The sequence below is a fragment of the Lithobates pipiens genome, unplaced genomic scaffold (assembly GCF_037356315.1).
Source record: "Lithobates pipiens isolate NorthernLeopardFrog02 unplaced genomic scaffold, aLitPip1_a1.2 Scaffold_66, whole genome shotgun sequence".
In the NCBI taxonomy this organism is placed as follows: Eukaryota; Metazoa; Chordata; class Amphibia; order Anura; family Ranidae; genus Lithobates; species Lithobates pipiens.
Window position 1 is genome coordinate 2101657 of NW_027507888.1, and position 27702 is coordinate 2129358.

The 27702-nt window shown below is 43.9% G+C and overlaps 1 long non-coding RNA gene and 2 pseudogenes across 1 annotated transcript in view; 1 reads left to right on the forward strand and 2 right to left on the reverse strand.

The window, feature by feature from the left end:
• LOC143958957 (uncharacterized) overlaps nt 1-18777 on the reverse strand; it is a 55753-nt gene extending 36976 nt beyond the window's left edge. Inside the window, exons 1-2 of the long non-coding RNA XR_013270166.1 lie at nt 18674-18777; nt 18428-18578 (exon numbers count right to left, since the gene is read on the reverse strand). This is a non-coding gene — a long non-coding RNA (uncharacterized LOC143958957). The remainder of the gene's footprint in view (nt 1-18427; nt 18579-18673) is intronic.
• On the forward strand, nt 30-148 carry LOC143959089 (5S ribosomal RNA; annotated as a pseudogene).
• Nucleotides 7923-8041, reverse strand: LOC143958994 (5S ribosomal RNA; annotated as a pseudogene).
• Nucleotides 18778-27702: the final 8925 nt, after the last annotated feature.

Here is a 27702-nt window from a genome sequence, read left to right on the forward strand (position 1 = left end):
CAAGAGTGTTGGGAGTGGCCAGCAAGGTCACCAAAGGCCATATCACCCTGAATGCGCACGATCTCGTCTGATCTCAGATGCAAAGCAGGGTCGGGCTTGGTTAGTACCTGGATGGGAGACCGCCTGGGAATAACAGGTGCCATAGGCTTTTTTGTAATATGTTGTTTGTGTAGACGGCCAGATTTTATTTTTCTGCTTGTTTGCCGAGGTGATCTCAATCCTCTTGACAAACGCCAAGATGGTCACTGAAAGGGTTAATCCTGTGTCTAGGGTGGTCCCTTCAACCTCTCAGACCTTAGATCCAATGTATTGTATAAATTCAGAGCGCTCTGGAATCAATTCTCAAAGGACAAATAAAACCACACACACACCATGGCGTCCTTCGAGAACTAATTGTATTGAGTTATTACAAAGCGATTGATATAGTATATTTCACGTCATACAGAATAAGACATGCGCAGTAGACATCAAGACGATTACAGCTGGTCAAGACAAAAACGCTATTGTTCTTTGTTCTAAGCTAGCTGAATTAATATAAGAAAATATACATAATTCCTTCTGTAGCTAAAGAATGCTGAGAAACAGTGTGAAGGTTATAGATAAGTGTGTGAGAACACATGAGTTAGAAGAATCTCATGTTGAGACAGTTATCTGAGAAGTTAAAGGGGTGTTCAAACTGTACATATTGTAAAATGGAAGTTTGTGAATATTAAGATGGCTGACAGAAACAAGATGGATGCTTAACATAACCTTTCAACCCCCTCTTAAGTCATGGAATGACTTCTACATATCCGCAGCCTCCTGAAATCTACGGTTCTTGCTACATTTGTTATATTCATTTACATAAAGCTGCAGATATTGTGTATATGCGTGAGAAGGTTGGTCTGGTGTAGTACACTTGCTAATACAAAGTAGAATAAGCTTGAAAATCAGGTAGCCTATCAATCCTAACAATAGTACTATGATAATCATAATCACTATGTCCTTTAACCATGAAAACATTCCACCTAAACCCAAACTAAAAAAGGGGTTCCATCCATAATTACCTATGTCCCTTGCTTGTTTCATTAATTCATTTACCTGTGTTCGGTGTTGATTAATAACATCATAGTAGTCTGGGATTTCCAGGCTGGTATTGTGAAACCATGTACAACATTCATAATCTTGGGTCATTTCGCATAAACCAGTCAGAGCTGCACTCATGCTTTCAATAGCCAATTCGTGTAACTCTAGTTGTCTTCTAATTGCTTTGAGCTCGACATTGAGTAGTCCTATATCTTGGGAGTTTTTTTCCATAACATCATTTATTAAACTAGTGTAGTTATTTAATTTGTCCATCATGGTTATGCCCCATCCTGTCCAGGATGGAAACCATGTCCATGACTTATCTGAAGTAGAAAACATAGGTGGGTTTTCTCTCTTGTATTTATAAGTTAACCTATGTACTGGACTTGAAGTAACTTGTATGTGATGTTCCTGATTCTGGCCTAGGGCTGACATGACTGGTACCAACTGTGCTAAATAACACCATCCTTTCACTCCTGCGGGGATCCATGGGTAACAAATTTTAGCACAGCATACATATGTATTGTTTCCCAATGAAAAACTTCTTAGAGAACTACGTTGGGGCTCAGTTCCAGCCTCAAATGCAGCACTTACAAGTTTACTCACAAGTATCCCAGATGTTGTGTTCCTGTATGTAGTAAGTTCACTAATGGTGTTGTTAAGGGATTGATTTTTGTAACTACACATATGACCTATGATAATGTTACTGGTGTGGAAGGGAATACCCTTTGAAATGTTAAATACAGACTTGGAACACATACCTATTCCGTTGGATGTATTGCCTAACTGAACACACCACTCAGGTTCATGTGTCTTTCCTAAAGTGTAAAACATAATACTCTGATTGCGGTACCCTTCCGAGACATTCTTAATACTTAAGATTAGAGTATTTTCCAATAATGACTTGAGGTTTAGAGGGACAGCTAAAAGTGGGATTTTAGCAGTTTCTGGGTGCAACTTACTACAAATCCAGCATTTTTCATATCCTGACTTTCTAGCATAAGCATATTTAAATTTTAACAGTAACATTTTTCCAGAAAAACTTGTTTCTTTGATCAATTCATTAGAGACATCTCTTTTACTGCGATTTCTGAGGTGAAAGTCAGTATGGTTGGTGTGTATTTCGCTTTTACCACATATGAGTTTCAAGGCACCTAAGTCTTCAGGATGAAAGATACAGTTAGTTATTATCCACACTGGGACAAAGATCAGAAGTAGAAACATCACCAGAAGGCAAAAGGCCTTCCCAGAAGTCTGTGGTGAAATGAGTGACATCACTGTCCTTTATGTCTGTGCTTGTCTTTTGAGGACTTAAAACACCTGCTTCACCTCTTTTCAGCCTTTCTTGAATTCCTGGGCTTAGATCAACCTTCTTTACTCTGCTGGCATGGATCCAAGTAGGACTTTCCTCTGTAAGGATGGCGGTCCTGGTGACGGCTACCACTTTGGTCACTGGTCCGAATGGAACCTCTTGCGGCTTTCGACCTTTCTGAAGCCTCTGGACCACAACTTGATCACCGACCTGGAACGGGTGGGTTGGTACCTGTGAAGAAGAAGGAGAGGTGCGAGCAACTCTTCTTTCAACAATATCAAGAGTTTCAATCAGTTTTTTTTACATATTCCTCCTGTATTTGTTCCAAATCACCTCTCTCTACCATCAAGGGATGATTAGCCCACGGTGTGGGGAATGGCCTACCCATGAGTACCTCAAAGGGGGAATAACCCGTCAAACTGTGAGGGGTCATTCTGATTTCAGCTAATACAGCTGGGAGAACTTTTTTCCACTTGACAAAATTCCCACCCGTAGCTTTCCTTATCCTGTCTTTAATTGTTCTATTCATTCTTTCTACAATTCCTGAACTCTGTGGATGGTAGGGGAGGTGAAATTTCCAGTCTATTTTTAGTACTTTTACAAGATCTTGGCAGATTTTAGCTGTGAAAGCTGGGCCATTGTCTGAATTTATTTGCAATGGACACCCCCATCTAGGAATAATTTCCTGTGTGAGGATCTTCACTACAGTTTGTGCGTTTTCATTGTTGGTGACAAAAATTTCTGGCCAGCGTGACATCATGATCACTATGACCAAAAGATATTGTTGTTTCTTTCCTTCTTTAGGCATATATGCAAAGTTTATCTGTAAATAGGTAAAAGGTGTTGTTGGGTATTCAAGATGTTCATGCTTTGATTTCTTTGGGTTTGTTGGATTGTTCCTAATGCAAGTGACACATCTCCTTACAAAAGCTTTGACTAGATTAGGTAATCCTGCAATGAAAAAATCTGCATCTAGAAGTTCACATGTGGCCTGCCATCCCTTGTGACCCAGTCCATGGTATTGTGCAATGAACAGGGGGGCGCTAGCAACAGGAATACACGGCTTCCCCTCTTTGCAGATTAATCCTGTTTTAGGATCCTTTTGTACCATCCCATCACAGTTCCATTGCGCAATATCATCAGGGGTGGCAAAAGCCTGTAGTTCCGTGAGCCAATGTGTCTCTTTCAGGGAATATGGCTGAGGTGTTAGCATGGGCATTTGAATGTTTGCCTTTTGTGTAGATGCAGCTTCTTTAGCTATTCTGTCAGCTAGTGCATTACCTTTGGCTATATCAGTGATTTGGCCTGTATGTGCCTTACAGTGCATGATAGCTAGTTTTGAAGGCAACTGAATTATATCTAGTAATGCTGTGACTAGGTCAGAGTGTGAGATGCTCCTTCCATTTGCTGCCACATATCCTCTGCGAAGCCATATTACACCATGGTCCCAAACCACACCATGAGCATACCTGGAATTGGTGTAAATGTTTACCTCTTTTCCTGCAAACAGCTGGCATGCACGGGTTAATGCTATCAATTCAGCAGCTTGTGCAGACTGATAGGGTATTGGATTGGCCTCGAGGACAGTATCCGGCAGTTGGACACCAGCATATCCTGCATGATAGACATTATCACTTGATCTGCTGCAAGAGCCATCAACAAAAACTGTTTGTGCAGTAGGAATTGGTACTGAAAGCATATCTGCTCTAGGTGAAGTGTCCTGATGTATTGATTGTATACAGTCATGAGGTGGTGGTAAGTCACCCTGTTCTCCTTTAAGACCTAATAAGGCATTAAAAATTGGAGCTGGGCCAGAGTTTGTTTGAACTCTTTATTTTCAGGTTTGGATTGGACAGGAGGATGACTTCATACCCACTCAATCTTTGTGCTGACATATGCTGAGTATGTAAAGTTTTGAGGAGTGTGGTAACGTTGTGTGAGGTGTGTAAAGTATTGTTATGGCCCAAGGTAAATGGTGCTGTCAACTCTACAACCATAGAACAAAAAGCCAACGCTCTGAGACAAGCAGGCATGCCTTGCACCTGTACTGGAACCATCTTTGAGAAAAAAGCTACAGGGCGCAGTCTCCCACCATGTTCCTGGGCCAGTACTCCTGCCATGGTTCTGCAATTTTCCCTAGCAAACAAGTGAAACATTTTGCTAAAATCAGGGAGGCCGAGGCTCGGGCTGGTAACCATTGCACTTTTCAACATGGCAAAAGCATTTAACATTTCATCAGACCATTTTACAATGTCAGACATTTCAGAGAGGGTTGCTTGTCTCAATATATTGTCATAGAAAGAACAGTCAGGTATCCATTGGCGGCAGTAACCAATCATTCCAAGAAAGGTTAGCAGGTCTTTCTTGGTAAGTGGGCGGGGCAGACCCACTATAGCAACAGTTCTTTTGTGACTGACTTTCCTAACTCCTGGAGACAGCACAAACCCTAGGTACTCAACCTCCTGTTTACACCATTGTAATTTTTTCTTAGACACTTTGTGACCACACGTATGTAACCATTTCAATAAGGATAGGCTATCAGCTCGGCAGTCCTCCTTTGAAGAACTGCAAATCAAAAGATCATCAACATATTGCAGCAGTACAGAACCATGAGGGGCAGTCCAAGGCCTGAGGGTGGCTTGGAGTACTATAGAATAGACCACAGGTGAGTCTATATATCCCTGGGGCATTCTACACCAGGTAAACTGGCGATTGTGTTGGTCAATCGACACAGTAAAAGCAAAGAGTGGCCTTGTCTCCTTGTCTACAAGGACAGAGAAAAAAAGCATTCTTTAAATCAATTACAGTAAAACATTTGGCTGTTGCTGGAATGGAGGACAGTAGAGATGGAACATCAGGTACAATGGGTGCTATTGGGACTATGAGGTCATTTATGGCCCTCAAGTCTTGTACAAATCTGAAGGAGCCATCCGGCTTCTTTACAGGGTTAACAGGTGTGTTGTATGGAGAAATAATTTCTTCCAGGATTCCATCCTGCAGAAACTTTTTCACCATTGGCACTATGCCATCCATTTTTTCTTTAGAAAGTGGATACTGTTTATGATAGATAGGAAATGCACCTTCTTTGAGAGTGGCCTTGTATGGTGTGCATGAAACAAGTCCTACATCCAGATCTGATGTAGACCAGACCTGGGGGTCTATATCCTCAAAATCTTCTTCACTATTTTCTTGTGACAGCATCAAAAAACCTGGTTTGCATGCTACTATAGTGATTTTATCTGAGGAAATGTCTAGACCTCCTTCTGAGTTGGTTCTAATTGTGATTCCTAGTGGCCCAAACAAGTCTCTTCCCAACAAATTTACAGGACACCTTGGTATTATCCTGAAAGAATGTGTGCATATGGTGTACCCTTCATCATCTTCTATTGGTAGGGGTGGAGTCCTATATGTTTTTGTCAGTATCCCATTAATTCCCAAAGAGGGTTCCGCTGGTTCCCATTTGCCTCTGAAATGATCTTCACAAATAGTACTCCTAGTGGCCCCGCTATCAACGAGATAGGGGAGGAGTCTCCCATTTATTGAAATAGCAACCATTGGACTGTCAGTAAAATCATCTGAGACAAAAGGAAAAGCTGGGACACTACCCTCCGGGCCCCATCATTGTTGTTGATTTCCCCATTTGATTGGAAATGTTGGACCTTGTTGGATGGATGCCTGTGGTTGTTGTTCTCTGGTTAGGGACAGAGCTGGAATCGGGAGTCTGAGGAGGGGTGGGGTGAGGACACTGACTCACCCAGTGATCCTCAGCACCGCAATTGAAACATCCATTGTTTCTAGAGCGACTCATCCCTCTTCCATTTCTGCCTTTAAATCTGCCTCTAAAATTTCCTCTGCCTCTAAAGTTCCCCTTCGTATTCCCTTGGAAATGTTGTGCTGCATCTTTCTGTGAAAGAGCTTTGCCAAAGTCCTAGAAAGTGTTGACCATTCAGTAATCATTTGTTTGACTGGGACCACTAAATGGGGTTTGAGATTACTCAGGAAAGTCTGGATCAATAATGGATCCAAAATTGTCAGAACACCCAAACCGGCTTTCTGTCCATCCTGCCATATGATCCCCCTAAGGGTTAACTAGGTATTGCTCCGCACATTTCATTTTCCTATGAAAGCAAAACAATTTACCTTGCTTGACTGCCACCTAGCGGTGCAGACAATCAGACAACGGTGTAAATCAGACAATTAGACAATACCTCAACCTAGATTCCTTTACCAAAAAGAAATCAGTACTGTCCGAGATACTTTTTTTATACTAATACAGCTACAATCACTTCAAGTCTGTAACAGAATAAATTTGGAACAAGTTCAAGAGTATTTCAGACATACAATAAACACACAATCTTGCTCATGGACCTGCTGTTTTGTTTCAGACAAATTTAAACCACAGATGAATTTAACTTGCAATGTACATTAATCTGTTTACCTTTCACAAAATAGCTTTACCCAAATTGTAACTTTATAACCTTCAGGAATACTACTCACCAAGTATGCCTTTTGGTTCTGGAAACAAAATAGCAGTTCACATATACACACTCAGCGCAATTCATTCAGCGTGATACATTTAAAGCAAAGCAGTTATACAATCATACACAAAGTTTACACAATACATTGATCATCAGTCACCAGTTCTGTCCCGAACAGAACTAAAACTCTAGAGTACTCTGTAAATTTTTCTAGGTCCCCAAAACCTATTCTTCTAAGATCGCCAAGATCTTTTCAAGTGTCCCCAAAACACTATATGACCCCCAAGGTCATGACCGGTCAACTTATGTATACTTATGAGAGGTTCTATAACCCAACAGCAATCTCTGTGGGAATGAAGCCAAGTCACACACCTGACACCCGGACCCCGGCAAGTCAATTTCACTCAATAAGAATAGAATTCACTTACCGAGCCGTAGCTTTCCAAGTCCGTTAAGGGTTAATAAACATCCATCCCAGGACAAGCCCCCAGTGGTGAAAGGGTTAATCCTGTGTCTAGGGTGGTCCCTTCAACCTCTCAGACCTTAGATCCAATGTATTGTATAAATTCAGAGCGCTCTGGAATCAATTCTCAAAGGACAAATAAAACCACACACACACCATGGCGTCCTTCGAGAACTAATTGTATTGAGTTATTACAAAGCGATTGATATAGTATATTTCACGTCATACAGAATAAGACATGCGCAGTAGACATCAAGATGATTACAGCTGGTCAAGACAAAAACGCTATTGTTCTTTGTTCTAAGCTAGCTGAATTAATATAAGAAAAGATACATAATTCCTTCTGTAGCTAAAGAATGCTGAGAAACAGTGTGAAGGTTATAGATAAGTGTGTGAGAACACTTGAGTTAGAAGAATCTCATGTTGAGACAGTTATCTGAGAAGTTAAAGGGGTGTTCAAACTGTACATATTGTAAAATGGAAGTTTGTGAATATTAAGATGGCTGACAGAAACAAGATGGATGCTTAACATAACCTTTCAGTCACCTTGGCAAACAAACAGAAAAATAAAACAGGTCATCGACGCCAACAACATATTAAAAAAAGACTACGGCACCTGGTATTCCCAGGCTGTCTCCCATCCAGGTACTAACCAGGCCCAACCCTGCTTAGCATCCGAGATCAGACGATATAAAGCGAATTCAGGGTGATGTGGCCGTAGGCGACCTTGCGGGCCACTCTCAACCCTCTTGACAAATGCCAAGATGGTCACCTCGGCAAACAAGCAGAAAAAAAAATTACGGTAAGTATGAAACAATTTTCCATTTTCCAGGTGCCACCATGGCAGCATACCTGTGATATAATAAATAGCTAAGACCAGGGTGGGTACTGCTTCAAAGAAAAAAATTGTATTTAAGGAAATGCGAGAGCTGCCTCAATCGCCCTTTCCCTAAATTCCACTGAAGAGAGAGCTCTGGGGGTGATGCAATGTGCTGGGTGTGATGCGTTTTGATGTGCTGGGGGAGATGCGATGAGCTGGGGCAATGCGATGTGATGTGCTGGGGGCAATGCGATTTGATGTGTTGCGAGTGATGCAATGTGCTTTGGGGCGGTTCGATGTTGTGGTGAGATGCGATGCGGCGGTGGGATTCGATGTGTTGGGGCGAAGCGATTCGATGTGCCGATGCCATTCGATGTGCTGATGCGATTCGATATGCTGGGGTGATGCAATGTGCTTTGGGAGATGCGATGGGGAGATGCGATTCTATGTCCTGGGAGCAAAGTGATGCGATGTGCTGGGGCGATGTGATTCGATGTGTTGCGGGTGATGCAATGTACTTTGGGAGATGCGATGCGGTGGGGTGATTCGATGTGCTGGGGAGATGTGATTCGATGTGCTGGGGGAGATGCGATTCGATATGCTGGGGGAGATGCAATTCGATGTGATGCCATGTGCTGGGGGGCGATGCGATGTGTTGGGGTGATGCGATTCGATGTGATGTGCTGGGGGCGATTCTATGTTCTGGGGAGATGTGATGCGATTAGGCGAAGGTATTCGAGGTGTTGGGGTGAAGCAATTCGATGTGCTAATACGATTCGATGTGTTGGGGGTGATGCAATGTGCTTTGGGCGATGCAATGTGCTTTGGGCAATGCGTTGTGCTGGGGGTGATTTAATGTGCTGGGGGAGTTGCGTTTCGATGTGCTGGGGGAGATGCGATTCTATGTGCTGGGGGAGATGCGATTCTATGTGCTGGGGGCAATGTGATGTGATATGCTGGGGGCCCTGCGATGTGCTGGGGCGATGTGATTTGATGTGATGTGCTGTGGGCGATGCGATGTGCTTTGGGGAGAGTCGATGTTCTGGGGAGATGTGATGCGATTGGGCAATGGGATTCGATGTGCTGATGCAATTCGATGTTTTGGGGGTGATGCAATGTTCTTTGGGCGATGCGATGTGCTAGGAAGATGCGATTCGATGTGCTGGGGCCAATGTGATGTGCTGGGGCGATTCGATGTGCTGGGGTGATGCAATGTGCTGGGGGTTATGCGATTCGATGTTCTGGGGAGATGCGATTCGATGTGCTGGGGCGATGTGATGTGCTTGGGTGATGCGTTTCGATGCGGTGTGGTGGGGCAAAGCGATTCGATGTGCTGATGTGATTCGATGTGTTGGGGGTGATGCAATGTGCTTTGGGCGACTTGATACGCTTGGGCGATTCGATGTGCTGGGGGAGATGCAATGTGCTGGGGGAGATGCGATTCGATTTGCTGGGGAGATGTGATGTGCTGGGGGCGATGAGATGTGCTGGGGCTATGCTATTCAATGTGCTGATGCAATTCGAAGTGTTGGGGGTGATGCAATGTGCTGGGGTGATGCAATTCGATGTTCTGGGAGAGATGCGATTCGATGTGCTGGGGCGATTCAATGCGATGTGCTTGGGTGATGCGATTCGATGTGCTGGGGTGATGCAATGTGCTGGGGGTTATGCGATTTGATGTGCTGGGGCGATGTGATGTGCTTGGGCAATGCGTTTTGATGCTATGTGGTGGGGCAAAGCGATTCGATGTGCTGATGTTTTGGGGTGATGCAATGTGCTTTGGGCGATTCGATGTGCTGGGGTGATTCGATGTGCTGGGAGATGCAATGTGCTGGGGGAGGTGCGATTCGATTTGCTGGGGCGATGCGATGTGCTGAGGTGATGCAATTCGATGTGATGATGCAATTTGAAGTGTTGGGGGGATGCAATGTGCTGGGGTGATGCGATGTGCTGGGGGCGATTCGATGTGCTGGGGGAGATGTGATTCGATGTTCTGGGGAGATGCGATTCGATGTGCTGAGGCGATGCGATGTGCTAGGGCAATGCATTTTGATGCGATATGGTGGGGCGAAGCGATTCGATATGCTGATGCGATTCGATGTGTTGTAGGTGATGCAATGGGCTTTGGGCATTTCGATGCGCTGGGGGTGATGCAATGTGCTGGGGGAAATGCAATGTGATGGGGGTGATGCAATTCGATTTGCAGGGGCGATGAGATGTGCTGGGGCGATGCGATTCGATGTGCTGATGCAATTCGAAGTGTTGGGGTGATGCAATGTGCTGGGGTGTTGCGATTTGATGTTCTGTGAGAGATGCGATTCAATGTGCTGGGGCGATTCAATGCGATGTGCTTGGTTGATGCGATTTGATGCGATCTGTTGGGGCGACGCGATTCGATGTTCTGATGTGATTTGATGTGTCGGGGGTGATGCAATGTGCTTTGGGTGATGCGATGAGAAGTGTTGGGGGAGATGCGATTCGATGTGCTGGGGGCGTTGTGATGCAATGTGCTGGGGCAAAATTTTCTTATTTTTAACCCGATTATCTATGTAACATAGAGAAAGTTGTTTGTGCAAATAGTTGTAAATAAGCAGTTTTTTTAAATACTCCCACCATCCCATCTAAGGCCCCATTCACACATGCGGACATTATGTGCGTATTTCATCCATCCGTTTGCGGATGAAGTACGGACATACATGCATTCCTATGGGATAGCGGGTGTCGGCGGATGAACATCTGCAAAAACCCGATATCGTCCGCCTCCGCAATTGTCCGATTCTGCAGACGGAGGAAAATCCTATTTTTCTATCCGTCTGCAGAGCGGATCGGATGAACACGGACAGACGATCCCCCATAGAGGAAAGCATAGAGCTGACAGGGCGGTCCCTGCACAGTGTGCTGGGACCGCCCTGTTATCCTCCGGCTCAGCGGGGATAACAGAGCGATCCCCGCTGAGCAAGTGGATCATCACGGGCGGATCATTATTGATCCATCCCGTGTGAAAGGGGCCTAACACCAAAACACAAGCACAATTTTTCAAAATTAATATGCACAGTTTGAACTTCATAAAGTTGTCTTCAATACGTCTAGATGCATAAATGAATTGTGTTGCTGTGATTATTATTTTTTTAATAATTTTTTTTTTCTTTTTAAATGAAAAGCTGTACAGAAAAAAGTATATGTACAGAACACAATATATATATAGTGTGTGTGTGTGTTTCTTGAATAATATTCCTTGTACATGCAGTATATTTACTGGTTCCTGGAGGGAGGAGGGGTTTGCATAGATATGGGTGGCAACTTCCTCTAACACTGCCGTTGCCATGGAAACCTGACCTGAAACTTATTACACTGCTTGTGCAGCATTGAGCATGTGCGAGATCTGCAAGGCTGAAATCCAGGAAGAAATACAGTCTGGCTTCAGATGCCCACACTTAAGATGGCCACAGTCTGCTGCTAGTTTATAAACTTTCAAAATGCTGTAATAACCTAACAAAACGGACCTTAGTTTACAGACCAACTTTACTGAATACATTAAGCTTGTGTATTATAGGGGTATTTTTATTTAAAAAGTGTAATTTTGGCCTGAGCACCACTTTAACCACTTGCTTACTGGGCACTTAAACCCCCCTCCTGCCCAGACCAATTTTCAGCTTTCAGCGCTGATGCACTTTGAATGACAATTGCGCGGTCATACAATACCGTACCCAAATGAAATTTTTATCATTTTTTTACCACAAATAGAGCTTTCTTTTGGTGGTATTTAATTACAGCTGGGAGTTTTATTTTTTGCTAAACAAACAAAAAAGATGCAAAATTAAAAAAATACAAAATAAATCATGTTTAATAGTTTGTTATAAAATTTAGCAAACAGGTCATTTTTCTCCTTCATTGAAGTGCACTGATGAGGCGGCACTGGTGGGCACTGATAGGCTGCACTGGTGGGCACTGATAGGCATAGTTAAGGCGGCACTAATAGGCACAGATAAAGTGGCACCGGTAGGCACAGATAAAGTGGCACCGATAGGCACAGATAAGGCAGTACTGATGGGCACAGATAAGGCGGCACTGATGGGCAAAGATGGGCACAGATAAGATGGCACGGATGGGTGGCACTAATAGGTACCACTGATAGATGGGACTGATGGGCACTGATAGGTGGCACTGATAGGTGGCTCTGATAGGTGGCACTGCTGGGCACTGATGGGCGGCACTGATGGGCACTGGTAGATGACACTGATGGGCACGGATATGTGGCACTGGGGTGCAGCACCGTTGTTGAGGCAGATTGTGGGCACTCATGGGTGGCATTGTGGGCACTGTGTGGCACTGTGGGCACTGATGTGTGGCACTGTGGACACTGCTGGGTGGCACTATGGGCACTGCTGGGTGGCACTATGGGCACAGCTGGGTGGCACTGATGGGGGGCCCCTTTTTTATTACAGAGGTGGCACTGGAAGGGGGCAGGTGGGTACTGGTAAGCTGGCCATGATCGGGACTGCTGTCATTGGCTGATAGCTGATCACGTGGTAAGGGGTCGGGATCGACCCCTTGCTCGGATCCGTGATCAGGTGAGTCTCGTAGACAGAGGGCGCACAGGCCGCTCGTGCACGGGATCGGCAAAGGAGGTCCGCGCTGTAGCCGTCATTTGGCTATAGCGCGGGTCTCTACTGGTTAAACTGAGCCGCAGATCTAAACCATTCTGCAGAAACTTCAAAACTACTGAGGTGGACGGAGTGGTGGGGTCCCACTGCTTACTTTCTGCAAATGTTTTAAATGTATTCCATATTTTAGAATAGATAAAGTTCGTGGAAGGTTTCCTAGCCTTTAGGAGAGTAGAAATCACCCCCACTGAGAATCCTAATGACTGGAAATTCTGCTGCTCAAGATCCAAAGATGTAGATTCAGTTTGTGAGGAGCTGGGTGCACCAATTTCCCCTGTGAGAGAAGCTGCGGGAACACTGGGATCTTGAACGGCGGGGCATACGCTGAGGTTCACTGCCCAAGGGAACCACGGCCTCTTCGGCCAGTACGGCAGAATAGCTATCACTCTGACTGGCTCCATCGATAATCTAATTAAAAACTTTGCGATCAAGGGTCTGGGGGAAAACGCATATGCGGTCTCGCATCGCCACGGACTCGAGAGGGCATCTACTGCTTCTGCATGGGGATGAGGCAAACGGGATGGAAATCTCGGCAGCTTCGCATTCATTGGAGAAGCAAAGAGATCTATTTCTGGTGGCTTCTGCAGACTCATGATCCAACTGAACTCTGATGGGTGCACTGCCCACTCGTTGCTGTCTGGAAAACAACGTGATAGGCGATCCGCCTGCTGATTCAAACGGCCCAGAAGGTAAACTGCCTTTAAATCCAACAAATTTCTTTCTGCCCATAACATAATGGGCTCTACTTCCTTTAATAATGTGATGCTGTGTGTTCACCCCTGCCGTTAAATATATGAAACTGCTGCTCTGTTGTCTAGCCGCACTAGCACTTGTTTCTGCCGTAGATGTTCTTTTAGACTCAGCAGAGCTAAATACACTGCTCGCAGCTCTAAGACGTTGGAGACTACCCCCGCCACAGGGACGTCCCATTTCTCTTGCACTGCCAGGTGATCTCAGTGTGCTCCCTACCCTTTCGAACTTGCGTCGGTGGTAAGAATGGTCCAGGAAGGGCATTGCAGGAGCCAAGGCTTTGAAATTAGGTCTTCCTTCGACCCCCAGAGGAGACTTCTCTTCATAGAAGCTTAAATTGATATTCTCTGACATAGGGACTTCTTCCTCCACTGCGTCAAAAAGCCCCATTGAAAAGTCCTCAGATGCCAATGAGCCCAAGGTAACATTGGAAGGCAAGCCGCCATGGTCCCGATTAAACTCAAGCAATTCGAGGCTGACAGGTGGGAGAGAGATCTGACGTGGACCGGCTTCTGAACAATCGCCTTCACCTTCTGGGGAGGGAGGCGCACTGTACCAGCCTTGGTGTTGAATAGAGCACCCAGGTAAATCATCACCTGAGTAGGGGTTAAGAGGCTCTTCTCTGTTTACTAACCATCCAAACTCTCTCAGAGTCCTCAGAAGAATCTCCTTGTGGTTCCGTAGCTGGGCTTGATTGGACTCTAGCAATAGAATGTCATCCAAAAAGTGAAAGAGTCGAAGGTGCCAGGGCTGAAATTATAGAACTTTTGAGAATATCCTTGGTGATGTGCATAGGCCAAAAGGCAGGCATTGAAACCGGAGATGTGTTGAGCCTATTGCCACTCTCAAAAATCTTTGGAACGCTGGTAACACAGGAACATGGAAATAAGCATCTTGCAAGTCTACCGATACCATCCAGTCTCCTGGTTGGACCATCTGGATTATCGTCTGCAAGGATTACATTTTGAACGAGTCGAGCTGTGAAACGTATGAAACGATTTAACCTCTTCAGATCCACCACTGGTCTCCACTCTCCACTCTTCTTGGGGATGAGGAAGAGAGGAGAATAGAATCCCATGAATCTCTCGGAGGGAGGGACCAGTAAAATTGCCTGTTGTACTACAAGAAGGTGAAGATATTTGTGCAGAGCTTCCGCTTTCTGCTGTGAAGTTGGACTTTTTGTTAGAACTAACGAGTCTTGTGGGGGGCACATCTTGGAAGGTCCAAAAATGGGTAAAACGGACTGTAGAGACCACCCACGGATCTTCGCAACGACTGCCCGATACCTCCGCAAACCACTTCAACCTGGCTGCAGTGGCCTTTTGTCAAAAGGACTTTGTCCCCTCCTGAGTATTGGAGAGGCTTCTCTATTTGCCTTTAGAAACGTGGCCTGAGTACTTCTCCAATTCTTTTTGGGGTCTCTGCCTTGTCTAAAGTTGGAGAAATTCCTATTCCTGGAAGCTTGGAATTTTGTTGATACCACGCGTGAATGCCTCACCCTTCTATCCTGGGGAAGTAGCCCCAACTTCCCTCCTGTCACTCTCGAGATTGCCTTTTCCAGTCTTTCTCCAAAGAGTGCCTTCCCATCAAAAGGGATTTTGCACCAGTTTTGTTTTGATGCTGCATCGGCTGCCAATGGCTTTTATAATGTCGTCCTTTGGTACATCTTCGCTGATGACTACTTCAATGTTTTCTGTCCAAACTTTAATGGCATTAGACACCAAGGCTAAAGCCACAGCCAGTCTACATGCTCCTCCAGCCAACTGATAGGCTTTTTTCAAATCCATCTATACGCCTTTCCAGAGGATCTTTAAAAAGAGGCCGAATCCTCCATAGGTAGGGTGATGTTCTTGGTTAAACGCACCACTGCTGCATCAACTACTGGAGGTGTATCCAGGAAGGCTGTATCTGACTTGGCCAGTGGGTACATCTTCTGGAGTCTATTTAGGGAGAAGCGTTTATCCGTCCTCTTCCACTCCCCTTCTATTAAATCCTTTAATTCTTCTAGAAAGGGAAAAAAATTAATTTCATTTTCAGAAATGGAAAAAAGGTTTTTGTCTTTTTAGGAGGCTCTTCCACCTCTTCCCAGCAGATAGCTTGTTTAACCGCTAAGACAAAAGGTTGTACTAATGAAAAATTAAACCCAGAGGGTTCTGATTCATCTAAGGAATCCTCCGACTCGGCACTGTCCCCAGCAGATAAGGGAGGCGGAGTTGAAGAAGTGCCTGCTGGGTATGCGGATGATTGACCCTGGTTAGTCATTTCTGACGTTTGACCCCTAAGCGTGTCTTGCAGGGAGGGAGTTGTATGAATTAGCTCTGCTAATGAGTCTTTAACCACTTAACAACCGGCCCATAGCCGAATGACGGCTACAGGGCGGTTGTTTAACTCTGGGAGGCCGTCATATGACGTCCTCTCAGAATTCCGCTCTTGCACGCCCCCTGGGGCACGCACTCGAGAGCATTCTTGACCGCGGGGTCCACAGGACCCGGCGCATCACGGATCAGGTAAACGGCTGCTCATCGCGGCCGTTTACCACGTGAACGCTCCGTCAAATGACGGAGTGATCACTTGTAAACAAACCGGCGTCATGTTATGACGCCGGTTCCTCCCTCCTCCTCTCTGAACCGATCGGTACAGCGGAGGGGGAAGAGATCGGTGTCAGCAGCGCTGTGGGCTGCATCTGCAGTGCCCACATCGCTGCTCACCAAAAATTAACCCCATCATACCCTGCCATTACTCTGCTGCAATACTCTGCTGCAATACTCTGCTGCAATACTCTGCAACACCCGCCAATACCCTGCAACACACTGCAATGCTCTGCAACACCCGCCAATGCCCTGCATCACCCTGCAACACCCTGCAATACCCTGCAACACCCTGCAACACCCTGCAACACTCTGCAATGCTCTGCAACACCCGCCAATACCCTGCAACACTCTGCAGTGCTCTGCAACACCCACCAATACCCTGCAACACTCTGCAATGCTCTGCAACACCTGCCAATACCCTGCAATGCCCTGCAATGCAATACTCTGCAACGCCATACTCTGGGATATCCAGTCATACTCTGAGATACCCAGTCATACTTGGAGACACCCAGTCATACTTGGAGACACCCAGTCATACTTGGAGATACCCAGTCATACTTGGAGATACCCAGTCATACTTGGAGATACCCAGTCATAATTGGAGATACCCAGCCATACTCGGAGATACCCAGCCATACTCGGAGATACCCAGCCATACCCAGCCATAGTCTGTGATACCCATAGACACCCCCCCCTCTCCCGCCGCCCTCCGGTGCTTCTACCGACTCGCCAATACGATCAAAGACAGAATCTTTTTTTTTTTTTCAGGCTTCCCAGCTTAGAGGTGAGATGTGGGGTCTTATTGACCCCATATCTCACTGTAAAGAGGACCTGTCATGCCATATTCCTATTACAAGGGATGTTTACATTCCTTGTAATAGGAATAAAAGTGATCAAAAAAATTTTTTGGGGGGGAAAAAAGTCAAACTAAAATAAATAAAGTAAAATGAACAATACATTTTTTTTTTTTTTAAAGCGCCCCGGTCCCCATGTGCTCGCATGCAGAAGCGAACGCATACGTAAGTCCCGCCCACATATGAAAACAGTGTTCAAACCACACATGTGAGGTATCGCTGCGAACGTTACAGCGAGAGCAATAATTCTAGCTCTAGACCTCTTCTGTAACTCAAACATATAACCAGTAAAAAAAAAATTAAATCATCGCCTATGGGGATTTTTAAGTGGAGACGTTTGGCGCCATTCCACGAGCGTGTGCAATTTTGAAGAGTGACATGTTAGGTATCTATTTACTCAGCGTACCTTCATCATTCACATTATGCAAAAATTGGGCTAACTTTACTGTGTTTTTATTTTTTAAGTACGAAACTGTTTTTTTTTTCCAAAAAAAAGCATTTGAAAAATTGATGGCGCTCCCTGCATGTTGGGCCTCTGTATGTGGCCACACTGTGTAAAAATCTCACACATGTGGTATCGCCGTACTCGGGAGTAATAACAGAATGTGTTTTGGGGTGTAATTTGTGGTATGCATATGCTGTGTGTGAGAAATAAACTGATAATATGACAATTTTGTGAGAAAAAAAAAAGTTAGAAAAATCTTGATTTTGCAAAGAATTGTGGGAAAAAAATGACAACCTAAAAAAACTCATCATGCCTCTTACTAAATACATTGGAATGTCTTTTTTCCAAAAAGGGGTCATTTGGTGGGTATTTGTACTTTTCTGGCATGTTAGGGTCTCAAGAATTCAAATAGGCCGTCAGTACTTCAGGTGTGATCAATTTTCAGATATTGGCACCATAGCTTGTGGACTCTATAACTTTCACAAAGACCAAATAATATCCACCAATTTGTACTTATTTTTACCAAAGATATGCAGTAGTATAAATTTTGGCCAAAATGTATGAAGAAAGAATTACTAATCTGCTAAATTTTATAACAGAAACAAATAAAAATTCTTTTTTTTACAGAATTTTCTGTATTTTTTCTTTTATAGCACAAAAAATAAAAAAAAGAGCGGTGATTAAATACCACCAAAAGAAAGCTCTATTTGTGTGAAAAAAAAGGACAAAAATGTCATATAGGTCCAGTGTTGCATGACTGAGTAATTGTCATTCAAAATGTGAGAGCACCGAAAGCTGAAAATTGGTCTGGTTATTAAGGGTGTTTAAGTGCCCAGTGGTCAAGTGGTTAACCACTCTTTTGATCAACTCTGTAACTTGTTCCACCTCTGCCTTTTCGCGATCCGTGCATGCTTGAAAACAGTCTTTACAGATCAGTTTATCTGTCATCGGGGGTGCACATCACGCCCTACATTCCCTACTTTACCTGCCTGGGAGGGCTAGCTGACCGATGCCTTTTGGATCTTGCTCTTTCCTTAGAATGATGAGAGCTAGTTGAGCGGCTGTGCGCCGAACTTGGGCGTGTGCGTCCGTTGTGATGACCAGATGTCTGATTAGACGTTCTCTTGTGTATAGGGCTGAAACGAAAGTAATAGTGCAAGGCACTCTTTTAGTCTGGGATAAACACAAAAAAAAGAAAAAAAAAGAAAAAACATGAAGTACGAACCCTTACCTAAGAAAGGAAGGGTCTTGGTCTAGCAGCGGCTGACTCATAATCGCAGGGCAGGCAAGGGCAGAAAGCGACTGGACAGAATACTAAAGAAAGCACAATAGAATCCCATGAAACCCCCTGGCCATACACCCCCCCCTGATTTTATATATATATCATAGTTGCCAACTGTCCCGAATTTCCCGGGATTAGGACATTTGTCCCGAATTAATTTTGTCCTGGGAAATGTCCCGGGAAATTCGGTTTGTCCCGGGAAATTGAATTTCCCGTTTTTTTGCCGCCGGCCGCTAGAGGTCTATGGGAGGACGATGTCTCCGCCGGCCGCCATTTTTAAGAAGACCAGAAGTTGGTCTACACCTGTGGCGCCGCCCACCCCCGCTGCCAGTGTGTGTGTGTGTGTCAGTGTAAAGTGCAGTGGGCGGCGCCACAGTTAAATATCTCCGCACCGCAACGGCGGCATGTCAGGGGCCAGTCTGTCACTGTGAATGTCGGGGCGGGGTCCAGTCAGATGTCGGGGGCCAGTCATGGTATGTGGATGTCGGGGGCCAGTCTGTGGATGTCAGGGGCCAGTCTGTGGATGTCGGGGGCCAGTCTGTGAATGTGGGGGCCAGTCTGTGAATGTTGGGGGCCAGTCTGTGGATGTTGGGGGCCAGTCTGTGGATGTGGGGGCTAGTCTGTGGATTTTGGAGGCCAGTCTGTGGATGTCGGGGCCAGTGGTATGTCGGGGGCCAGTCTGTGGATGTGGGGGGCCAGTGGTATGTCGGGGGCCAGTCTGTGGATGTGGGGGGCCAGTCTGTGGATGTTGGGGGCCAATGGTATGTCGGGGGCCTGTCTGGAGATGTGGGGGCCGGTCTGTGTCCCTTGGTAACCTGGTTACCTGAAAATTCGGGAGGGGAACTGAACCAAACTCCAACCTGTAACCGTTCCTTATTACATCTTGTATGAACAGACTTTCGGTTGAGGTATCCCATTGTGGAAGGAACTTCCCCAGCCTTCCTCCCACCGGGACACAGGAGTCACTGGGTTTTAGGGGAGGGTATGTCTTCTACATATTTTTGGTAAAAAAAATCCCAATAAACGTATATTGATTGGTTTGAGCAAAAGTTATACCTTTTACAAACTAAGGGATATTTTTATGGAATTTTTATAGATTTCTTTTAACTAGTAATGGTGGCGATCTGTGATTTTTAGCGGGACTGTGACATTGTGGCAGACAGATCAGACACTTTTAACATTTTTTGGAGACCAGTGACACCAGTCCAGTGATCAGTGCTAAAAATATGCACTGTCACTGTACTAGTGACAGTGGAGGAGAAGGGGTTAACATCAGGGGTGATAAAAGGGTTAAACTTGTTCCCTAAGGGGTGCTTTCCAACTGGGGGGGTTGCTGTGACTGGAGAAAGAAAGAGATCAGAAACACAAGAATGCTATCTTTCCCTCACAGATTGGCAATCTGCCTTGTTTACATAGGTAGACTGCCGTTCTGCCATTCCTGTGAACAACCAGCTGGTCCCGGTGGACATTGTGTCCCGTTGGACCCGATGATTGGCTCCCACTGTGTCCAAACGCAGCGCGAGCGAGTCACGCGCGCCCCCTAAATCTTGTGCACTAAATCACGTACGGGAACGTGATTTCCTTACGGCAGAAGATAGGGGCATAACCTGATCCAGGCTCTGCTCCCTGCCATCCCAATAACAGAGCATAAGTCTCTGCAAAGGGCGCTGATGATGCCTTGCCCACGCCACCGCTGGAAAGCATGAAGTCATCAATCCCAGGTCTCTGAACCAAACTCCAACCTGTAACCGTTCCTTATTACATCTCGTATGAACGGACTTTCGGTTGAAGTATCCCATTGTGGAAGGAACTTCCCCAGCCTTCCTCCCACCGGGACACAGGAGTCACTGGGTTTTAGGGGAGGGTTGAGGAGGATTGAATAAGATTCCTCCTCTGCCCCTTCCCTTGTGACCCGACCAATGTTTTTTGGGGCGAACCTCCCTTTCCTGCAGGTTCTGCTGCCTAAGAGCCTCGAAAAAAGCGCCTTCCTTCAGCTTTCTTTTTCTTTTCTGGGAAAACTTTCTTCCTATCCTGCGTGCGCTCTAACGCCTCTTGCAGGCCGGACCCGAACAAATGGTCCCCTGAAAAAGGTAATCCACATAGCTTGAATTTCAAAGCTGCGTCGCCTGTCCAGGTTTTAAGCCAAACGGCCCTTCTGGCAGCGTTCACTAATGCGGCAGATCTAGCAGCCAATTTGACTGATTCTGCAGAGGCATCGGCCAAAAACCCCACTGCCTTGAACAGTAGCGGAAAGGACTTCAACAGCTGTTGCCTGGAAGTGCCACTGAAATATGCGATTGTAACTGTGTAAGCCAACACTCTAAGTTTCTGGCCACACAGGTAGCTGCTAAGGCTGGTTTAAGCCCAATGGAAGAGGCATCCCAGGCCCTCTTAAGCAGCACGTCTCCCCTCTTATCCATGGGATCCCTGAGAGAACCCATATCATCAAAGGCCAAATCTGTCTTTTTAGAGACTTTAGCCAAGGGAGCATCAAGTTTGGGAACTTTGTTCCAGGGATGCACCCAGGGCCGGATTAACATAGGGGCTATTGGAGCTGCAGCTCCAGGCCCCTTTCTCAAGATAGGCCCATTTGCCAAAAAAAAAAAAAAAAAAAGATTGACTTTGAGAATTGTCTCTTGTAAATAGTGCCCACTGTCATACACTTCTCTCCTGTACATATTACCCACTGTCATACCCTCCATACTCCTCTCCTATACATACTACTCACTGTCATACCCTCCATACTCCTCTCCTATACATAGTGCCCACTGTCATACCTCCAACACTTCTCTCCTACGCATAGCACCCACTGTCATACCCTCAGCACTCCTCTCCTGTACATACTACCCACTGTCATACCCTCCGCACTCCTCGCCTGTACATACTACTTACTGTCATACCCTCCGCACTCCTCTCCTGTACATACTACTCACTGTCATACCCTCCATACTTCTCTCCTATACATAGTGCCCACTGTCATACCTCCAACACTTCTCTCCTATACATAGCGCCCACTGTCATACTCTCCACACTCCTCTCCTGTACATACTACTCACTGTCATACCCTCCATACTCCTCTCCTATACATAGTGCCCACGTCATACCCTCCCTCCACAATCTTCTCCTGTAATTTCTGCTTACTGTCCTACTCTCCACACTTCTCTCCTGTACATAGTGCCCACTGTCATGCCCTCCACACTCCTGTACATATTGTTCACTGTCATACCCTCCACACTCTTCTCTTATACATAGTGCCCAATGTCATACCCTCTACACTCCTCTGCTGTGCATACTGCCCACTGTCATACCCTTCACACTCCTCTCATGTACAAAGTGCCTTCTGCCATACCCTCTGCACTCCTCTCGTGTACATAGTGCCCACTGTTAGACCCTCCACATTCCTCTCCCTCACCTGCACATACTTCCCACTTGTATACCATCCATACTCCTCCCCTATGCCTCTTACCCACAAAAACTGTTCTTTAAAATTATACTGAATATCCTCAATGTTACCAGCTCTAGAATGGGCACTTTTGTCAGTTCAACTAAAGGAAACCTCACAGTCCTCATATTTGTTCCGCCCCATTATTAGTACTTATTTCATTTTGTAATTACTATTGTGATGTATAGAGGAACACGGGGGATGTCAGCTACTATAAATATAGAACCTTCGAAAAACAGCGCTGGTCTGAATAAAGTGCTAAAAAAATATACATAAAAAATCAAGTGTAAATGAAACAAAACCTGATATTATGTAAAGAAAGATTACCCTCGCGCCACAGTAATTATAGAAAAAAGGAAAGTACACAAAATTAATAAAAAAACAAAAAGGATTATGGTTGCAGCAAAGCACCGACAGGGGTTCAAACCCTCCCCTGAGTGAGTAAAAACCAAAAGTATAAAAGTGGTGTTGCGCTCCTTAATTAACTATATCAATAAATATGTGAAGTACACAGTGTACAAAAAATTAAAAGTGAATATTCCTACAAATGCTTAACTATAAACACATAATTTAACATCCAAAAGGTGCATTAAATAAAGTGCATTTAGGTGCCAGGGTAGATATATAATGTATCCAAAGTGCACAGATTACAGTGATAACAGGATCTACAGCGTGACTAAGAACACTCGATAGTGTAATATCCAAAAGGTGCAACAAGGAAAAAAATATATATATAGCAATAAAAATATAAAAAGTATAAAAAATTAAATATAAAAAATATAATAAAAAATATTATATAAAGTATATTCCACAGTCCGTATTGAATCATGCACTGAAAGAAATCCACTCTGTGTGCAAATATCTGATAATCCCGTGAGTGAATCGTTATTCCATAGGTGATAGCGTGCAAGGTGTCCACACACTGGTAGCAATGGCTACCTTACCTTACTGCTGTAAGGTAACAGCATATATCCTTTTGAGCAGATGGTAGATGTAAACAACAATGGGTGCCCCCCTCTCTAGGTCCTCAGTCACAGGTAGCATATACATCCATAGGAGAAGAGAAAGTGCCAATAGTGAAGTATGTAATGCAATCCGAACTTTATTTTTAAAAAGGACACAGTCCAGGGTACTCACATTTTAGCATAAACCATAAATGCAAAAAACTTTACACGAAGCGACAGCATCAAACGAACGAGCAGGTAGTGTGTACTACGACCGTCACTTCCGGTATCTTCCTAGTCCAATCCTACGCGTATCGTCACTTGGACATGTGACTTCATCAGGGAATAAACTATAGGAGGACGCTGCCCCTTAAATACCGGGTACAGATCGCGGCCATTTTCTTGTAGCCCGCTAACTACTATAATTGCATTTGAATGGCAAACACCTTCGGCCATCTTGCTATAGTCAGTGTATATTTGAAAAAATACGAACGCTTTGGTCGTCGTTTCCCAAGACCCAATACGTATTACCAAGTAGAGGGGGAAAAAATAAGTCACGACAAACCTCATATGATTTACCACTAAGTGCAGTCCGAGCCTATCGGAAAAACAAGCGTTTTAGTGGCCATCTTTCCGAAGCCCGCTCCGTCTTGTTATGAGTCGTGGCGGCCATCTTCCCATAGCTCAAAGGACAGCAATACAAACCACTAACTATACTCGTAACAGCGGACGGAACAGAATATAAGCTATCAAACGTAGACCCCATTGCTACTTCAATAGCCTAAATAAATAAAATAAACTATACAGCCACAAGAATATCCATATGGTTACATACGGTTACAATAATATGACAGGACCTTGCTCTATAGCACTTATGGCTTTTTACAAACCAAAGAGTAATCAAAGGGAAGCGCATTTTCCCAAAGCTTATATCCAAGAAACGCTCAAGGCTAAAAACAGAGCAATAAATAATACGGCCAAACTGCCAAGAATAATATATTGCGTTAAGATTAAAATATTATAAAATAACAGTGGCTCTGGATTATATGCACATATGCAGCTATTGGGGTCACCCTTATTAAAGGGGGGAATAAAATAATGGCATAAAAATAGGATATAAAAAACTAAAAATTAGAAAATATATTTAGTCACAAGACTTACCAGAGATTTTTAAAATTACCCAAAAGACCATATCTAAAACCTATCGTCCATCAATAAACAGGGGTTCCAGACCTAGAGTAGATTAAAATATTAAACTATAAAGCCCTATCCTAATTTAAGATGGTAGTATCAATATTCAAGATCAATAAAATCAATAATGATTACAGGGAAGATAACCCAAAAGGCCATATCTAGAACCTATCGTCCATCAATAGGGGGTTCCAAGCCTAGACTAGATAAAAAGTATTGAGCCTTATCCTGATATAAGATGGTAATATCGATATTCAACATCAATTCAATAATGATTACGGGAAGGGAGCTAGCCCAGACAGGAAGAGATAGTAAAATATTCTACCTCAAAGAGGGAGATGGGAGAGTAGCTTAGTGATACGAGAAAATTTCATGGCAGATACCGGAAGAGAGGTCAAACAGTACCCACTATGACGTTCACTAATAAACAGTATTAAAAACTTAAAAATTATTAAAAGCCATCAGAGTGGACCCCTAAACGTATTTAAAATACTAAAAATCGCTAATAAAACAGTTAAGATCGAAGTCCACATTCAAGCCCTCGGGTACAAAAGTGTCTAACGTGAATATCCACTTGGATTCTAATTGGCTGAGTGTTCTAACCTTATGACCTCCCCGCCAGTGCTTCTTATAGGGCTCAATTCCCCAAAACGTGAGGTGAGTTGGGTCTTTATTGTGATGTGTGCAGAAATGTCTTGATACACTATGTTTATCGAACCCATTGATAATATTCTTAACGTGTTCTTTTATACGCACTCTTAGGGGTCTCTTAGTGCGGCCTACATACTGTAGGCCACAACTACACTGTAAAGCATACACAGCGCCTTCTGTGTTACAGCATATGAAGTCTTTCACCTTATAAGAGTTCCCTGAACTTGTAGATTGGAAACTAAACTTCTTTTCAGGTGGACATCTCGTTTTCTTACATGCGTAACACCGCTTACAAGGGAAGAAGCCTTTTCCCGTAAAAAAGGTCAGCCCATTGAATGGTGGATCAGGGATATTTTTTACAACCTTATCTCTTAGAGTTGGTGCCCTCTTATACACAAATTTAGGGCATCACGGCAACACATTTTTTAGATGCACATCTAAACATAGAATGTGCCAGTGTCTCCTAATGATCTTTTCAAACTTCTTGTGTTGTGTATTATAGTTATAGTAGTAGTATAGTATAGAGATACCAATAGTCTAGTTACGTTTCTTGAAAATCTGAACCTAAACAATAGGAATATTAACCTATCATGGCAAGTCAGTAGTAAGTCTATATCCTTCCTGGATTTGGAGATTGTACAAGAGAATGACAGATTACGCACTAAGACGCACTTTAAAAATGTGGATAAGAATAGTTATCTACCAGTAGAAAGCTGTCACCACCGCAACTGGCTATGTAACATACCTAAAGGTCAATTTATGCGTTTGAGAAGAAACTGTACAGATAAGGAAGACTATCGGACACAAGCTAGAAGGATGGGAGAGAGATTTATGAACAAAGGCTATAAGAAGGAAGAGATTGAAACAAAGATCACGGAAGTTGAAAGACTGAATAGGATAGATCTTATTAGAGATAAACAAACTGTGAAGGCAGGAGATAATAAGGTGCCCCTTGTTCTGAATTATAATACACAACACAAGAAGTTTGAAAAGATCATTAGGAGACACTGGCACATTCTATGTTTAGATGTGCATCTAAAAAATGTGTTGCCGTGATGCCCTAAATTTGTGTATAAGAGGGCACCAACTCTAAGAGATAAGGTTGTAAAAAATATCCCTGATCCACCATTCAATGGGCTGACCTTTTTTACGGGAAAAGGCTTCTTCCCTTGTAAGCGGTGTTACGCATGTAAGAAAACGAGATGTCCACCTGAAAAGAAGTTTAGTTTCCAATCTACAAGTTCAGGGAACTCTTATAAGGTGAAAGACTTCATATGCTGTAACACAGAAGGCGCTGTGTATGCTTTACAGTGTAGTTGTGGCCTACAATATGTAGGCCGCACTAAGAGACCCCTAAGAGTGCGTATAAAAGAACACGTTAAGAATATTATCAATGGGTTCGATAAACATAGTGTATCAAGACATTTCTGCACACATCACAATAAAGACCCAACTCACCTCACGTTTTGGGGAATTGAGCCCTATAAGAAGCACTGGCGGGGAGGTCATAAGGTTAGAACACTCAGCCAATTAGAATCCAAGTGGATATTCACGTTAGACACTTTTGTACCTCAGGGCTTGAATGTGGACTTCGATCTTAACTGTTTTATTAGCGATTTTTAGTATTTTAAATACGTTTAGGGGTCCACTCTGATGGCTTTTAATAATTTTTAAGTTTTTAATACTGTTTATTAGTGAATGTCATAGTGGGTACTGTTTGACCTCTCTTCCGGTATCTGCCATGAAATTTTCTCGTATCACTAAGCTACTCTCCCATCTCCCTCTTTGAGGTAGAATATTTTACTATCTCTTCCTGTCTGGGCTAGCTCCCTTCCCGTAATCATTATTGAATTGATGTTGAATATCGATATTACCATCTTATATCAGGATAAGGCTCAATACTTTTTATCTAGTCTAGGCTTGGAACCCCCTATTGATGGACGATAGGTTCTAGATATGGCCTTTTGGGTTATCTTCCCTGTAATCATTATTGATTTTATTGATCTTGAATATTGATACTACCATCTTAAATTAGGATAGGGCTTTATAGTTTAATATTTTAATCTACTCTAGGTCTGGAACCCCTGTTTATTGATGGACGATAGGTTTTAGATATGGTCTTTTGGGTAATTTTAAAAATCTCTGGTAAGTCTTGTGACTAAATATATGTTCTAATTTTTAGTTTTTTATATCCTATTTTTATGCCATTATTTTATTCCCCCCTTTAATAAGGGTGACCCCAATAGCTGCATATGTCCATATAATCCAGAGCCACTGTTATTTTATAATATTTTAATCTTAACGCAATATATTATTCTTGGCAGTTTGGCCGTATTATTTATTGCTCTGTTTTTAGCCTTGAGCGTTTCTTGGATATAAGCTTTGGGAAAATGCGCTTCCCTTTGATTACTCTTTGGTTTGTAAAAAGCCATAAGTGCTATAGAGCAAGGTCCTGTCATATTATTGTAACCGTATGTAACCATATGGATATTCTTGTGGCTGTATAGTTTATTTTATTTATTTAGGCTATTGAAGTAGCAATGGGGTCTACGTTTGATAGCTTATATTCTGTTCCGTCCGCTGTTACGAGTATAGTTAGTGGTTTGTATTGCTGTCCTTTGAGCTATGGGAAGATGGCCGCCACGACTCATAACAAGACGGAGCGGGCTTCGGAAAGATGGCCACTAAAACGCTCGTTTTTCCGATAGGCTCGGACTGCACTTAGTGGTAAATCATATGAGGTTTGTCGT